Source organism: Lactuca serriola, chromosome 1 (assembly GCF_051521515.1).
Source record: "Lactuca serriola cultivar US96UC23 chromosome 1, Lser_US96UC23_V15, whole genome shotgun sequence".
NCBI lineage: Eukaryota > Viridiplantae > Streptophyta > Magnoliopsida > Asterales > Asteraceae > Lactuca > Lactuca serriola.
Window position 1 is genome coordinate 16174515 of NC_136408.1, and position 17888 is coordinate 16192402.

At 40.1% G+C, this 17888-nt stretch overlaps 2 non-coding genes across 2 annotated transcripts; both read right to left on the minus strand.

Annotated features, from left to right (window-relative positions):
- Positions 1-8451: 8451 nt before the first annotated feature.
- On the minus strand, positions 8452-8558 carry LOC145080839 (small nucleolar RNA R71). Its single transcript, XR_013695420.1, has one exon. It is a non-coding gene; the product is annotated as a small nucleolar RNA R71 (small nucleolar RNA).
- Positions 8559-17030: 8472 nt separating this feature from the next.
- Positions 17031-17137, minus strand: LOC145080840 (small nucleolar RNA R71). Its single transcript, XR_013695421.1, has one exon. It is a non-coding gene; the product is annotated as a small nucleolar RNA R71 (small nucleolar RNA).
- Between the last annotated feature and the right edge of the window lie 751 nt (positions 17138-17888).

Below are 17888 nucleotides of genomic sequence, written 5' to 3' on the forward strand. Positions count from 1 at the left end.
ACCGATTTTGTTTATGCTTTGTTTAAAAATCAGAGTAACATTTTAAATAAAAATTTGTGGAGTTTGTCCCAAAACAAAATATGATAAAGATTTATTAAAAACATTTCCATAGAAATGTATTTCATTAAAAAGACTCGGGATGTCATGTTCGATACAGATCATAAGCATAAACAATACATCATAGGTCTTACTACATTATTCCGTATTTACAGGCCGAAAATCCTTTAATCTCTCATCCCAAGACATCACATCTATGCACATACGCCACTACCTGTAATACAAGAAACTGATTGGGTCAGGCTTGGGAGCCTGGTGAGCACATAGGGTTTTCAACCCACAATAAATAAGTTTATTAGCTTGATCAAACCAAACAAACCCGATTACCCGTTCCCGTTATCCTCACTTTACGTCCCTAAAACATCTAACACAAGGGACCTAGTCTAAGGACTATCATCGGGATGGACATTAGTGCTAAGGGGGTTCCTCAGCAATAAATGTCCTTAAGGCAACCATGTGGGGGATGGAGTACATCTGGTGAGCATACAATTCAAATAAACACCTACAGGTTGTGAGCCTGCTAGTGTTCCACTGGACTGTCTAGAATAGTCTGTGGTCGTCATCTATACTCCGCTAGATGAATGGATCATCAATAGCATCTATAACGAGGCCTCTCATTATTTTATTTTATCACACAACAACTATTACATCTACCCATGTTCTACCCAACACATTTTGTAGATATAAAATACATATACAGTTTAAATTATTTAAAACGTGTATAAAATCGTTCATCTAACATAGATAGCAAGTATACAGATAATATGCACACACGACACGTAATTTATATAAATACTTCATATCTATGTGTAAGCCGAAAGTAACTATGCACTCACCTGAAAGGTGGTGACTCAGTACTCGGACAGCGCTTCGATACTCTCAAAACAATTTTCCTTCGATAAAACCTAGTATCAATGCCACTAGGGTTTAGTCTAACGATAACCGCAACAAATTAATAGTCTGACTATTATTACTATTATATAAGTGTTAAATAACACTTAATATAACTCACAAATTAATAGTCTGACTATTATTACGCTGGGCGTCAGCAGCTACACGCCACGTAGCTTCGGATAAGGTCAACAGGTGGACTCCAGCTGTCTCACACTCGGACTCAGACGGATAGGACCGAAGTTACGCTGGACGTAATAGCGAAGGCGAGGTGACATGTCTTCATCCGGTGCGACTTCAGCGATCATCATCAGACGGCTGGGAAAGCGCCACGTCAGCACTTTAGCATCAGGTATCGCAAATTCGTCTACAAACTTTAAAAATTTGTAAATTTTGCGTGCGAGCTCTGTTTTCGACATTCTTTATATCCACATGAAGTTGGGAACGTACTCTACAACTTTCGTTTAGACTCCGTCGGCTAACTTTGACTTTATTTTAAAAGTTATATTATTAACAGGCCGGGATAGGATTGGTCCGTTAAAAATTCATAACTTCTTCATCCGACGTCTGTTTTCGCCCATCTTTTTCTTGTTACGCTACTCTTAATGAGATATTCGATTCTCATTTAGGTCGCGTCGGCTAAAAATCGCTCGATCTATTATTCAAATTTCGGGCTATACACTGCTAATCCGAAACTTTGAAAAATCATAACTTCCTCATACGAACTCAGATTTGGGCGTTCTTTTTATGGACGCTCTCGGTTTAACGTATTCTACGACTTTTGTTTAGATTGATAAGGCTAAATCCCGCTCTATCATAAATTCAGTATTTACGCTTCCCGGTATCGTGCCGGTTCCGTCGCGAAACATCGACTGGTCATAACTTCTTCGTTATAACTCGGATTTCGGAGTTCTTTATATCCCTGAAATCCTTGTTTCAACCACTACAACTTTATGTAAAGATATTGGGCTTATGTCACACTTTAATTTTAACACTTATTTTTATCCTTTATTAATTATATCTTTATAATTAAGTAATAAACACAAAAATACACATAATTCACATATAATTCTAATATTTCATCTTTATTACTTAAAAAGAGTTACAATAGTTGACCTAGACTATTACATTGTCTAAAAATGCTTAGCCCCGAAACCCGGGCGTTACAGGCTCCCCCCGTGGTCTTCACATATCCAGTCAATAAGTACTAGCACATTCTCGTATACATCAGTAAGTACTAGCACATTCTCGTATACATGTATACCAGACATATCAGTAGTGAATCCACAATAAACACTACTACTAACTAAATGGGTCGGCCTTGGTGCCTTCGACCCATTGGTATAGTGAGGAGACTCACCTCTCAAGAAATGTTGAACTGTTAAAGTCAATCCCAACTTGCAGCTCCAACTTAACTGCCTACAATCATCATGTGACCAACTTTGTCAAACTATTGAAATACCAGAAATGTCGTTAAGGTCAAAATTGGTCAACCATAGTCAAAGTCATGGTCAACAGTCCATGTTGAGCCCAACTTGTCAAGTGTATCTAGCAAATCGTTGAGTTCCTTCCGAGTCCAAAAAACTGAAAACTCCAGTCAACTCGCCGAGTTACCCGATTAACTCGTCGAGTTCTTTAGTGTACAGGAGACTAAAAACTCCAATCAACTCGTCGTCTCACCTACTCATCGAGTTCACTCAGAATCTAAAAAGGCGGGTAAACCCAGCCCAACTCGTCAAGTTGGCTATGTAACTCATTGAGTTCCTTCAGCCTTCTTCATGTTCAGTCATTTCCTGTTGAATCTAAAGCTCCAAACTACAAATCTAGTCCCCTAGGGTGTATATACCATGTAAAGTTGTGAACTTTACGTGCATGTAAGGCCTTAAGAGGCTAAAACACTCAAAACTAAGCTTATGAAGGGGTTTATGGCATGAGGAAAAGCCAAAGCTTGAAAATGCTTGAATCTCTAGGCCCAAGAAGGCCTAAGGTGTCCAGATCTAAAGTCACAACTTCAAACCATGCTCAACTCTAAAAGTGGCTCCTAAAATGGGTTAAAAATGCACTAAATTCCCATGGTAGGAGATCCAAGAAACAAGAGGTCAAGGTAGAGGCTTTTTACCTCCAAATGGATGCTAACACAGGATAGATGTCGAATCTATAGACTTCTTCTCACTTCAATCCCTTCAAACTTCGAGTTTCCTTCCAAAGAGCACAAGATTCACTCTCCAAAGCTCACACACACTCAACGAAGCACTAAGGCACGGTTAGGGTTTCTCTCTGGACAATAAGGACAATGTGAGAGGCCACAAATGAGCCATAATTTCCGTAAATAGTGTACAAACCCCTGAAAATTAGGGTTTCTCTTTACAGTGTCTACTCATCGAGTTGGGCCTTCCAAATCGTCGAGTAGATCCTAAATGTAGCGTCTAAAATGATCTCTACTCGACGAGTTGGAGCTCCCAACTCATCGAGTTCCATTCTAAAACCCAAAAATCCTGAAAAGTGATAAATACCTGAAACGAGCATTACAAATATCCCCCACTTGAACTAGACTTCGTCCTCGAAGTCTGCTGATGCGAACAAATCCGGGTTGTGCTCCCACATCTCATCCTTTGGCTCCCATCTCCATTTAGAGCCCCTTCAGTGCTGCCATTGCACCTTCACTAACTTTACTTCTTTATTGCACAGGACCTTAACTTTCCTATCCAAGACCACAATGGTCATGTCGATGTAGTTCAGGCTCTCATCCACCTGAATGTCATCGAAAGATATGACCGCAGCCTCGTCAGTAACACACTTCTGAAGCTGTGACACATGGAAGGTGTTGTGAATCTGGCTAAGCTCATCTAGATGATCCAAACGGTAAGCCACTTTGCCCACATGGGTGGTAATCCTGAACGGAAGAATATATCGGGGCCCTAACTTGCGCCTCTTTTGGAATCGAATGACACCCTTCCATGGTGATACTCTTAGCAAAACGAAGTCACCCACCTAGAACTCAAGATCTGAGCGATGACGGTCATCATAGCTCTTCTGACAGCTCTACGTGACTCGCAATCTGTCACGCACCTGCTGGATCACATCGGTGGTCTTAAGCACCACTTCGGTGCTTCCTATGACTTGGTGCCCAACTTCATCCCAACAAGCTGGGGTCCTGCACCTCCGACCATACAACATCTTAAATGGGGGTCGGTCGATACTAGCATGATAATTTTTGTTATACAAAAATTGTGCTAGTGGGAGGTATGTATCCCAACTCCCTCCAAAGTCCAGTACACATGCTCATAGCATATCCTCGAGTGTCTGAATCGTCCGCTCGCTCAAGCCATCTGTCGGAGGGTGGTATGTGGTGCTGAAGTGTAGCTGAGTTCCCAACTCTTCGTGAAACTTCTGCCAAAACCTAGATGTAAATCAGACATCCCGATCAGAGACCACTCATATCGGCACCCCATGACCACCACCTCCCGCACATAAATGTCTGCTAATTTTTCAGCAGAGATACTCTCGGAGATCGTAATAAAATAGACGCTCTTCGTCAAACTGTCCACGATGACCCATATGGCATCCACAACCCTCGTTGTCCTCGGTAACTTCGTAATGAAGTCTATGGTGATCTCTTCCCATTTCCATATGGGAATGGGTAATGGCTGAACCTTTCCATGAGGCCACTAATGTTCGGCCGTGACATTCCTGTAGTTAAAGCACCGCTAAACGAACCAGGCAATCTCGCACTTCATGCAGGGCCACCAGTAACTCAGTCTCAGGTCTCTATACATTTTTGTAGCCCCCGGATGTATAGAGAACTTAGACTTGTGTGCCTCTTCCAATATCTTTTGTCTCACTCCTTCAGATTCCAGAACCCAAACCCAACCACACTGTGTCAAAAGACCCGGACCATCCCGAACAAACAAGCGAATTTGACCCCGAATCTGCTCTAACTTCCAATTTTCTCTCTTCAAACCCTCCACTTGAGCCTCCTTGATCATATCCAACAATGGAGAGATCTCCATCAACCTCAAACAAGCGTTCCCAATCGGGGAACCCGCCGTCTTGCGGTTCAAAGCATCGACCACCACGTTGGTCTTCCCTGGATGGTATAAGATCTCACAATCATAATATTTTAGTACATCCAACCACCTCCTATGTCGCATGTTGAGGTTTTGCTGATCCATCAAATACTTCAAGCTTTTATGGTCAGTAAAGATGGTGCACCGAACTTCGTACAAGTAATGCCTCCATATTTTGAGAGCAAACACCACTGCCTCCAATTCCAAGTCATGAGTGGGGTAATTACCCTCATGAGGCTTCAACTGCATCAAGGCGTACACAATAACATTCCCCTTCTGCATCAGTACCGCCCCTAACCCTGAGATTGATGCATCTCAATACACTACCAAATCATCCAGCCCCTCAGGTAGTACTAGAATCGGGGCCTCGCATACCCTCTGCCTCAAGGTCTCGAAAGCTGACTGCTGGTCCGGCCCCACTGGAAAGTCACATTCTTCTTGGTCACATGGGTCAATGGAACAATGATCTTGAAGAAATCCTGGATAAATCTCTGATAATAACCCGCTAGACCCAACAAGCTACGGATCTTAGATGCATTCTTTGGTACTTACCATTATATCACTGCCTCAACCTTGGCTGGATGAACCGAAATACCCTCCTGGTTAATGATATGCCCCAAAAACTGCACCTCTGTAACACTAGTCAAAAGTAAGTCAATAACAATCACATGTGATTATACCAATCATGTAATGTGATTTTGTTATATTAGTAATGTAGTAAACTCACTATGTATTTAATGATAATTCTAATATAAATATGAACTTTCATACATACTTTATGGCATAAATCAAAGTGTACATCTATACGATTCCAAAAATATAGAGAACATCTAAATCTGACTTTGCATGAAGAAGTTATGATAAACCGAACACTATAAAATCTCTATAACATAAGGAATTTAAAATACGCTTAGAATTAGCTATTTGAGTCTGAAAGAGAGTTGTAGTTCTCCTAAAAATCTAAGCGTGGATATAAAGAACGTCAAAAACGGAGTTCGTATGCACAAGTTATGGCCTTCCGAAGACGTCGCTGTCAAAAACCCTAATTTGACTAAACTCACGAGGTGAGTGATATGTGCATAATTAGTTCATATTAAGTATACATTTTTATTCATTTATTAGCTTAATTATCGCATATTATGGACAAAAGGTACTTAAAAGTGTTAAATTATGTTTTTCAGTCCAAAGATGAAGCTCGGAAGCAAAAGGAAGCGGGAGAAACAGTTAGAAGATCGAGAATGAAATAAAGAAGAAAAACACTAAAAAAGGCACCTACTCGGCGAGTCAAATCGACTACTCGGCGAGTCCAATCGAAGAATCGAGAAGATAATGACTCGGGATCCCAGAGAGTTATCGCAATACGGGGAATGTGAGAGGGACTCGACGAGTCACCACTTGACTCGACGAGTCGATTCGTATATTTAAAGATAATTCCACAGATCGATTGAGAGGAGTTCTGGGAAGATTCAGAAGTGCTTTGCTACGATTGAGAAGCCAGAAAAACCCTTGAAGACGACGAAGGAAGCTAGAATTCAATTCCGGAGAGTAATTAAGGCAAAATTTCATCATTCCACTTATTCTTTTGTTTATTCATTATGATTAAGCAACTTGACTTTGTTTGTTTGCTGTTATTTACTTTAAATATGAGCTAAAACCTTTATACTTCTGTTTGGGGATACAAAGTTGACAATATGGTTTGATTGATTGGTAGGATTAATTCCAAGTTGGTGAATTTTTGTTATTTTAGCTTGCTAAAGAACCTTGTGTGTGAATAATAATTAATTTTCTGTTAATAGGAAGATAATTGATTAGCATGAACATCTATTGATTATTGACCTCATATGCTATGTGATCACTATGCTATATGTCTAGGATTAATGAATATGAAACTAGAATTAATAAGAAAATTGAGTAAATTCATGTGCAAGCTTGTAAGATGACTATCAAACAAGAGGTTAATTAAAAAGAATAAATTAGTTAACTATTGCAAGTCTAACTTAACCCGAATAATTAATCTAATGAATATAATTAAATTAGACAATTGGCCACTGTTTGAGTTAGTTTATTTGCTAAGGATTAGGGTAGTGAACACGAATCTAATCACTTGAATCGGTAACCAACGAAAGAATTAATCCATTGCACTATTACCTTGAAATCAACCATAGAGTTAACCAAGTTGAACTAAACAGAAGTTCCTTTCCAATTATTGAATCTAGTTAAATCGTTATTTTCTAGTCTTAAATTAGTAATAGTTAGTAAGTTTCTAGTCTTGTAAAACTAAAGAAAAAATCCCTACTTCTTAATTAACTTAGATTAAATTAGTTTTTAGTTTAATTTGCCGTTCCCTGTGTTCGATACCCTGCTTATTTAGCTATACCACAATTGATAGGTTCACTGCCTTTTGTGTGTTATTTGATAATTAAAAGTAGGTTTAAAACTAAGTGAGTTTGCACACATCAAGTTTTTGGCGCCGTTGCCGGGGAACGGTTCTAAAATTAGTATTAAATTCTAGTTTAATCGATCCTTTGTGTAGGATTTATCTTACACAAAGTTATTTACAAAGCAATTCAGTAAGTAGATTTAGTTTGAATAAAATTCTGTTTTTAGGATAACTAGAAATTTTTTTCAGTTTTTGCTTTGAACTCGCCGAGTGCATTCGTGCCGACTCGGCGAGTACATCGCTGTTTCAGCTTTATTTTTTTTATTCCGTTTTTGTTCCTTTTACGCGTTTCGTTTCTTTTGTTTCGTTTTTTTCAGCTGTTTCATGACCCGAGGATCTGATACACCTCTGGTACCTCCTTTGGAAGACCCGGAATCCACACTAAGAAGAAACAAAGGAAAAGCCGTTGGAGAAACCACATCTTCAAAGAACTCACCACTCAAAAACTTAAAATCCGTTTTCAGCAAGAAGAAGAGCAGCAAATCAGGAGCATCCAGTGCCTCGTTGACAATTGAAGAACCAATTCAAGAAGATATCGAGTACGAGACCGAGGAAGAAGAAGAGCACACTTACGAGCACGAAACCGATTCCGAAGAAGAGTTAGCTATCACAATGGCTAACATTGATGAAGTCCCAATGGGGGAATGGAAGAAAAGGATGCGTGATGACACCGGGCCGGGAATTGTGCAACCCGCAATTCCCGCGACCGCCACTTTCGAACTAAAAGGCCATATTCTCGCCCAACTCAAGGAGATTCCTTTTTACAGGAAGGATCATGAAGACGCTTACAAGCACTTGGACGAAGTGAATGATGTGGTCGATTACTTCAACGTCCCTAATGTTCCACGCGAGACCCAGCTTCTTCGCATGCTTCCTGTCACATTTAAAGGAGCTACAAAAGATTGGTTAAAGTCACTTCCTCCCGGATCGGTCACCACATGGGCCAAGATGAAAGAAGAGTTCATAGACCATTTCTGCCCACCCTCCAAGATAGCCAAGCTAAAGAAAGCCATTGCCAACTTCGAGCAACAACCCGGAGAATCTCTTTATGAAGCTTGGGAAAGATACAAGAGCCTACTTAGAAATTGCCCACACCATGACCTTAATAGCCAACAAGAGGTCTCCATTTTCTATGATGGAGTCAATGTCACCACAAGGCAATTACTTGATTCTCAAGGCCCACCTACAAAGAAGGCGCCCCCGGTAATTAAAGAATTAATTGAAGAATTCTCTAAGCACTCTAGAGAATACCACAATCCGAGAAACGAAGTAAGTCGAGGGGTAGTAAACGCGGCAAGTGATAGCATGGCGGCGGTGATAGCAAAGCTTGATAGTCTAGATCAAAGAATGAAAAAAATGGATCAAGCAATCCATGCTATTAGGGTAGGATGCGAAAATCGTGGAGGACCCCATCTCGCAAGGGATTGTGATTTGGATGAGAATGGAAATACGAAAGCTCAAGTCTTCTATTCAAGTGGTGATCGGTATGATGAAAATTGGCGAAAACCTTAGAAGGATTGGCTACCATACGAGGAGTATAAGAAGGCAAAGGAGGAGAAATACAAGCAGAAGGAGAGGGGACTATACCAAAAGGAAGAACCGGTAGAAAAGAAACCCGATTTAGAAGAGTTATTCACTAGATTCATAGCCGCGTCCGAAAAAAGACACAATGATCACGATGCTGCCATACACGAGACCAGAAACATGCTTAGGAATCAGCAAGCATCAATTCTCAACATTGAGAAATAGCTGGGGCAGCTTGCGCATCAAGTGAATGAGAGAAGACCGGGTCAACTTCCGAGTAACACCGAACCCAATCCAAGAATGGAGAATGTAAGTGTAATAGCCTCCAGCAGTGAAGAAAAAGTTACAGAAGCACTGAGAATCTCCAAGAAGAAGGCAGAAAAGGTAGAAGAATCGGACCCAGCAAAACCCGATCCGACTCGCCGAGTCACTCCAATGGACTCGACGAGTCCATGCGTAAATGAGAAAACTGTCAGTTCTTTGAAGCCTTATAATCCTCCTCTGCCATACCCAATCAAAGCCATGCCTGCAGAAAAAGTAGAAGCATACAGAACCTTCATGACGCATGTTAAAGCTTTAAAAGTCAATGTGCCATTTGTGGAAACAATGCTACAAACACCTAAGTACTTCAACTTACTTAAGGGCCTTTTTGCTGCTAGGAAGGATTTGGCTGAAATCGCGGAAATATTGATGAGTGAGCTACCGGAAAAGAAGGGTGATCCGGGAAATATGGTGATTCTGTGCCAGTTTGGTAATGAAATTTTCACCCGAGCATTGGCTGATTCAGGGGCAAGCATCAATTTGATGCCTTTGTCATTCTTTAAGAAGTTAAATTTACCAGAACCAAGGCCGGTAAATATGAAGATCCACTTGGCGGACAAGACGATAATCCATCCACAAGGTGTTTGTGAGGATCTCCTAATAAAAGCCGACGAGTTTATTTTCCCAGTAGACTTCGTGGTAGTTGATATGAAAGAAGACCCCGAAATTCCAATTATTTTGGGGAGATCATTCTTGAACACCGCGTGTGCTTTAATTGATATATGTGAGTCTACATTGACATTAAGAGTGGGTGATGAATCTATAATGTTTAAAGCTATTCCAGAAGCCAAGCAAGAAGAGGAAAAGAATGAAGAAATCTCAATTATCCAATTGGATGATGAGATATTACAAAGAGAGCTTGAACTTTTGCTAAAAGATGATCCAAGCAAGTTTTTGATACACTCTGAAGAGGATGTTGATGTTAGCAAGGACTTGGAGGAGTTAGAAAAGTTACTGGAAGGAGCCAACTCAGAAAACACCCAAGAAGTGATGAAACCCGATTAGACTCGCCGAGTCACTTTAATGGACTCGACGAGTCCAGTCGAATTTGACAAAGACTTGGCCGACTTACATCTGTTTGTTACCAGTTCTTCACATACCTTGGATTTAGATATTATTCATGATTCTTTAGAAGAACAAACAGCAGAAGGAGGAAAGGGAAGGAAAGTTCAATACATCGATGTGGCATGTCTTGATACAATTCCGTTTGAAGTTGGGTTGAGCACTGGAAAGGAAAAAGAGACAAAGGAAAGGAGGGTGGAAGCTGATCAACCATTCGCTACTAAACCTAAAGCACGAACCATCATGAAATATGAAGTAATTACATTTAAAAAGAAGGAGGTGCAAGAGGAGGATAAAAAGAATGGGGTAAAGAAGAAAAAGAGGAAAAGGGAAGCCCAAGCAGCTGAGGATAAGGTTGTGAAAAAGAAAAGAGATGCATTGAAAAGGGCTTATAAGAAGAAGATTCACGCTTACAAGACCAAGTACAAATCACAAAAAGTTAGGCGTACGTTCCCGATGCTCGGAGATGACGAAACGTAGATGGGAAGGAGTCTAGCTAATGACTCCTTAAAAAGAAGCGATTGGCGGGAGGCAACCCGTTATATAGAGTTTGCTTTCTTTTACTTTTTACTTTTTAGTTTTTTCTAATTTTTGCTTCGTTTTTAGAATTTTAATCTTCCAAATCATTGGACATGTCTGCTTGAGAGTGTGCATAGGTTAAGTGTGGGGTGAAATGATTTTAAATAAATAACAAAATTTTGAAAATTATGAATTTTTTGCAAGAGACTCGCCGAGTCTGACCACGACTCGACGAGTCCATATTGATTTCAGAAAAACTTTGACTTCGCGACCAGACTCGCCGAGTCTGACCCCGACTTGACGAGTCGGTATTATTTACAGGAAAAAAATAATTTTGAAATTACTTTTACAACTGGTAACTAGGGTTTTAACCCTAAGAATCAGTTTTTCACATACACACTCGACGGGCGCATCTTTCAAACTTTCTCTCAAGCATTCATCTTTGTTCTTCAAGTTTTCTTCAAATTTTTCAAGATCAATCTAAAAAGGTAACAAATTTCTTCTTGTTTTCTGTTAAGAATGAGATTATAAGGCCATTTATGGTAGCAATTGCATGAAAAACCCGTTTTTGAAAAGTAGTAAATTTCTAGGGTTTTGATTTTTCATGAATTATGTTGTTTTGATTACTTATTATGGCCTTAATACCTTAGTAGTAAGTCCCTAGACAAAACCCTTGACGAAATTTCCAGGTTTCATGGCCTAATTTCCATTGACCCGCCGACTGACTCGTGCAGTTCGAGCGACTCGCCGAGTCATGCCTGGACTCAACGAGTCGAGTCGGGATGCATATGCGAGATTGTTTTAATTATATTCTGTGTTTTCTGGGTTTTGGGTTTTTGTTTTGCAGAAATCATGTTCAGAAGGGGGCAAACTTCCAGTGGCAACCAAGGGGATTTTCCATGGCTAAACTTCCCACAAATCGAGTCCACTTCGACATTGCGGAAATGGAAAAAGAAGTTGGCTGATATCAAGAAGAAAGAGGTCTATGTGCCCAACCGGATAGATTGGGATTGGCTGCAGAATGTGCGCTATGAGGAGGATTTAGCTCCTTATCTCTTGAAGGAGTTTCATCATGACGGCGAAACAATGGTGTGTGACGAGTGGAGCCGGGTCTTCCGTATTCAGGAGCCGGTTTATTTGGAGCTTTGTTTGGAGTTTTTCTCCACGATATCTTTTACCGGGGGAGTGGATGCTTATCACCCGTCCGGCTTCAGTTTTTGTCTTGGGGGAGAGTTTCGTCAATGCTCTATGGTGGATCTTGCCTGTCGATTAGGGGTTTATGATCAGCCCTTGGTCTCAACACCCATTTTTCGGGCCTTTTTGACACAAACCCATATGGTGTTTCCCGAAGGAGTTACAAGTACGGGATGGTGGAATACTATTGGTAACAAAGTCTACATTCTAAAGTCGGCACAGGAAGGGAGCATTCGATACCCAGCACACCGCCTCATACACCGCCTCATTTCATCCACCATCAATCAACGAAAGGATGATGACAAGGTTTCCAACCTTGACGTCTTCTATTTATGGAGCATCATTACACCCGGCGTTTTTTGCAACATTCCTTGGTGTCTAGCTTCATATCTCTCGGAGGGTGCGGTCAAGGATCGCAAAACTTCCCGAATTAATGGTGGGATGTTTGTCACCCAGTTGGCAAATTCATTCGGGTTGATGAACCGCGGTGCGTGGAACTTCATGACGTTGATCCCTACACCTCCATTCAATCCAATTCTTTTCCAGAGAGCGAGAATTATTGAAGATTATGGTGGTGGCCACTATGCCATCCCGAATGATGATCCGGTTGTTGGTCCCGAAGCACCGGGGAGGAGGGTTCGTTCGAGGAGAGAGCGGGATATTGAGGAGGAGCCGCTGGTGATTCTGGTTGAGAATGACGAAGTACCAATGGATTGGTACAATGTGGAGATGAGGCGACTCCAGGATCAAATGGCGCGGGGTTTTAATTTTAGTAACCAATCTCATATCCGACTTTTTGACCACTTTAACATTCCACACATTGATGGTGGTAACTTTCCATATATTCCAACATGGGAAGAAGTGATAAGTGCAAGAAGAAGTGGGGCTGGAGGAAGTGGAGTAGGGCTTGATGATGATGAGGAGGAGGATTGATGTTTTTATGCATTTTGATTGAACACTTTTTAATTTTGTGTTTGTTTTATTTGGTTTGTTTGATGTTTTTAAGCACTTGTTTTCGATGTTTAATTAATGTTTGATGCTTTGACAATTTTTTCAGAATTGAATTAGGAGTGCTAGCTTCAAAAGGGTTTAGAGTTATAGAATCCAAGTGAGAAAGAGAGTCAAGAAAAAGGAGCGTTAGAGTTAAAGTATTGAGTCCGGTCCTTAGAGATGTTGGCAAGGGAGTCTAGAAGTGAATAGGAAGTATAGAGAGTTTATTGGAAGCTGGATCAGATGCAGAATGCTATTATTTTCATTCAGTGACCAACTCGTCGAGTGCACTAAACTGACTCGACGAGTCGCCCTTAATTCTCACAAATGCGAAGATTTCCCGTAGTAACTCGCCGAGTCTGGTATATACTCGACGAGTCGTTTGGTTTCATGTCGAAGAGGCTGCTGATTTGATGCTAATTAGAGTACCACTTGACTATTTATTCTTTCCATAATCATTCCTGAAGATCTTACACTGTTTTCCGCGTATTTGGAGTGACCCACACAAGACGAGACACCCAAGGCATGGATAAGATGTTACTATGTCTAAAGTCAATTGAAGTTGGAGCTAAAATGAAAGTGATCAACCTATCCACTGCTATCCCAGGGGAGTTTGTTCCAATTCCCTCTTTAGTTTCTTTTTATGTTTTTATTATGCATAATATGCAATGAGGGCATTGCATCAAATAAGTGTAGGGTAGGGGGTTGGTTACATAATAGAAAATTTAGAGTCTTAATTTAGGTTAATTTTAAAATTTTGCATACCAAAATTATGACTTAGGGATTTAATTTAGGAAATTTTGGTAAAAGTAATTAGGACTCCATGTTAGAGTTGTGTTGATAATTGCATGATAACCCAAATGTTTAGTTGAGCCTATATACGTTCTAGTGCATTTGTGGCTTCCTTATTCCAGTGAAATCATGGGACAAAAACATAACCTTGCTCAGTCCGAGGGGTGCAATATGTTTAGCAGCCTAAACCTGAAATGTATCCAGGAAAATTGTTATCATTAGCCAATAAAGGTTGAGATTGAGCGCCCCTGCTTAAGCATGTAGGGATTTGAGTGAAAAAAAAAGTGAGGAATACATGTAAAAAAAAGAGAGAATTACTAGAAAAATTGTATGAATTTTGGAGCAATTAAAGTGAAGATCAAAAGATCAAAATTCCAAGAAAATCCAAAAAAGGTTGAAGATACCGAAAATCAAACAATAAAGGTGGTGAATTCAAAGAGATCAAATCAAATATCAAAGAAGAGATGAATTCAAAAGAGCTCCATAGTGGTATCAAAAAGTTGTAATTCTAGATTATGTATGCTCGGGTTGCTCAATTAAAAACACCTTGAGGGTAAGAGGTTTTCTGCGGATGGATTCGGAGGGTTGCATAAAATGAGCATAGTTCGGGATGAGTGGGCAAGTGTTTATGAGGATTGTGAGTATTTGGAGTATGGGAGGTTTTTAGGAAAAATTTTAGACACAAATGCATGCGTTGCGGTCTTGGCATAATGGCTGGGTTAGATTGGAGTTGTTATATATGATTCTAATATGTTTAAACTTCAGTTTTGCTTGGGGGGCAAGCAAAAGACAAGTGTGGGGTATTTTGATATGTGCATAATTAGTTCATATTAAGTATACATTTTTATTCATTTATTAGCTTAATTATCGCATATTATGGACAAAAGGTACTTAAAAGTGTTAAATTATGTTTTTCAGTCCAAAGATGAAGCTCGGAAGCAAAAGAAAGCGGGAGAAACAGTTAGAAGATCGAGAATGAAATAAAGAAGAAAAACACTAAAAAAGGCACCTACTCGGCGAGTCAGATCGACTACTCGGCGAGTCCAATCGAAGAATCGAGAAGATAATGACTCGGGATCCCAGAGAGTTATCGCAATACGGGGAATGTGAGAGGGACTCGACGAGTCACCACTTGACTCGACGAGTCGATTCGTATATTTAAAGATAATTCCACAGATCGATTGAGAGGAGTTCTGGGACGATTCAGAAGTGCTTTGCTACGATTGAGAAGCCAGAAAAACCCTAGAAGACGACGAAGGAAGCTAGAATTCAATTCCGGAGAGTAATTAAGGCAAAATTTCATCATTCCACTTATTCTTTTGTTTATTCATTATGATTAAGCAACTTGACTTTGTTTGTTTGCTGTTATTTACTTTAATTATGAGCTAAAACCTTTAGACTTCTGTTTGGGGATACAAAGTTGACAATATGGTTTGATTGATTGGTAGGATTAATTCCAAGTTGGTGAATTTTTGTTATTTTAGCTTGCTAAAGAACCTTGTGTGTGAATAATAATTAATTTTCTGTTAATAGGAAGATAATTGATTAGCATGAACATCTATTGATTATTGACCTCATATGCTATGTGATCACTATGCTATATGTCTAGGATTAATGAATATGAAACTAGAATTAATAAGAAAATTGAGTAAATTCATGTGCAAGCTTGTAAGATGACTATCAAACAAGAGGTTAATTAAAAAGAATAAATTAGTTAACTATTGCAAGTCTAACTTAACCCGAATAATTAATCTAATGAATATAATTAAATTAGACAATTGGCCACTGTTTGAGTTAGTTTATTTGCTAAGGATTAGGGTAGTGAACACGAATCTAATCACTTGAATCGGTAACCAACGAAAGAATTAATCCATTGCACTATTACCTTGAAATCAACCATAGAGTTAACCAAGTTGAACTAAACAGAAGTTCCTTTCCAATTATTGAATCTAGTTAAATCGTTATTTTCTAGTCTTAAATTAGTAATAGTTAGTAAGTTTCTAGTCTTGTAAAACTAAAGAAAAAATCCCTACTTCTTAATTAACTTAGATTAAATTAGTTTTTAGTTTAATTTGTCGTTCCCTGTGTTCGATACCCTGCTTATTTAGCTATACCACAATTGATAGGTTCACTGCCTTTTGTGTGTTATTTGATAATTAAAAGTAGGTTTAAAACTAAGTGAGTTTGCACACATCAAGTTTTTGGCGCCGTTGCCGGGGAACGGTTCTAAAATTAGTATTAAATTCTAGTTTAATCGATCCTTTGTGTAGGATTTATCTTACACAAAGTTATTTACAAAGCAATTCAGTAAGTAGATTTAGTTTGAATAAAATTCTGTTTTTAGGATAACTAGAAATTTTTTTCAGTTTTTGCTTTGAACTCGCCGAGTGCATTCGTGCCGACTCGGCGAGTACATCGCTGTTTCAGCTTTATTTTTTTTATTCCGTTTTTGTTCCTTTTACGCGTTTCGTTTCTTTTGTTTCGTTTTTTTCAGCTGTTTCATGACCCGAGGATCTGATACACCTCTGGTACCTCCTTTGGAAGACCCGGAATCCACACTAAGAAAAAACAAAGGAAAAGCCGTTGGAGAAACCACATCTTCAAAGAACTCACCACTCAAAAACTTACAATCCGTTTTCAGCAAGAAGAAGAGCAGCAAATCAGGAGCATCCAGTGCCTTGTTGACAATTGAAGAACCAATTCAAGAAGATATCGAGTACGAGACCGAGGAAGAAGAAGAGCACACTTACGAGCACGAAACCGATTCCGAAGAAGAGTTAGCTATCACAATGGCTAACATTGATGAAGTCCCAATGGGGGAATGGAAGAAAAGGATGCGTGATGACACCGGGCCGGGAATTGTGCAACCCGCAATTCCCGCGACCGCCACTTTCGAACTAAAAGGCCATATTCTCGCCCAACTCAAGGAGATTCCTTTTTACGGGAAGGATCACGAAGACGCTTACAAGCACTTGGACGAAGTGAATGATGTGGCCGATTACTTCAACGTCCCGAATGTTCCACGCGAGACCCAGCTTCTTCGCATGCTTCCTGTCACATTTAAAGGAGCTACAAAAGATTGGTTAAAGTCACTTCCTCCCGGATCGGTCACCACATGGGCCAAGATGAAAGAAGAGTTCATAGACCATTTCTGCCCACCCTCCAAGATAGCCAAGCTAAAGAAAGCCATTGCCAACTTCGAGCAACAACCCGGAGAATCTCTTTATGAAGCTTGGGAAAGATACAAGAGCCTACTTAGAAATTGCCCACACCATGACCTTAACAGCCAACAAGAGGTCTCCATTTTCTATGATGGAGTCAATGTCACCACAAGGCAATTACTTGATTCTCAAGGCCCACCTACAAAGAAGGCGCCCCCGGTAATTAAAGAATTAATTGAAGAATTCTCTAAGCACTCTAGAGAATACCACAATCCGAGAAACGAAGTAAGTCGAGGGGTAGTAAACGCGGCAAGTGATAGCATGGCGGCGGTGATAGCAAAGCTTGATAGTCTAGATCAAAGAATGAAAAAAATGGATCAAGCAATCCATGCTATTAGGGTAGGATGCGAAAATCGTGGAGGACCCCATCTCGCAAGGGATTGTGATTTGGATGAGAATGGAAATACGAAAGCTCAAGTCTTCTATGAACGTTGCTGGAGCATTGGTGAGCCCGAATGGCATCACCACAAACTCATAGTGCCCGTACCTAGTCCTAAAATTGTCTTCAGTATATCCTCATCTGATTATACCCCGACTGAAGATCAATCTTGGAAAACCAAGATGCACCCTGTAGCTGATCGAACAAATCATCGATCCTCGGGAGCGGATAACGGTTTTTCACCGTTAACTTGTTCAAATATAATTAATCAATACACATCCTGTATGACCCATCCGTCTTTTTCATGAACAAGATCGGTGCTCCCCATGGGGAACTGCTCGGACGAATAAACCCTCGTTCTAGCTGCTCCTGAAGTTGCGTAGACAGATCCTGCATCTCAGGCCGAGCTAGTCGGTATAGCACTTTGACTA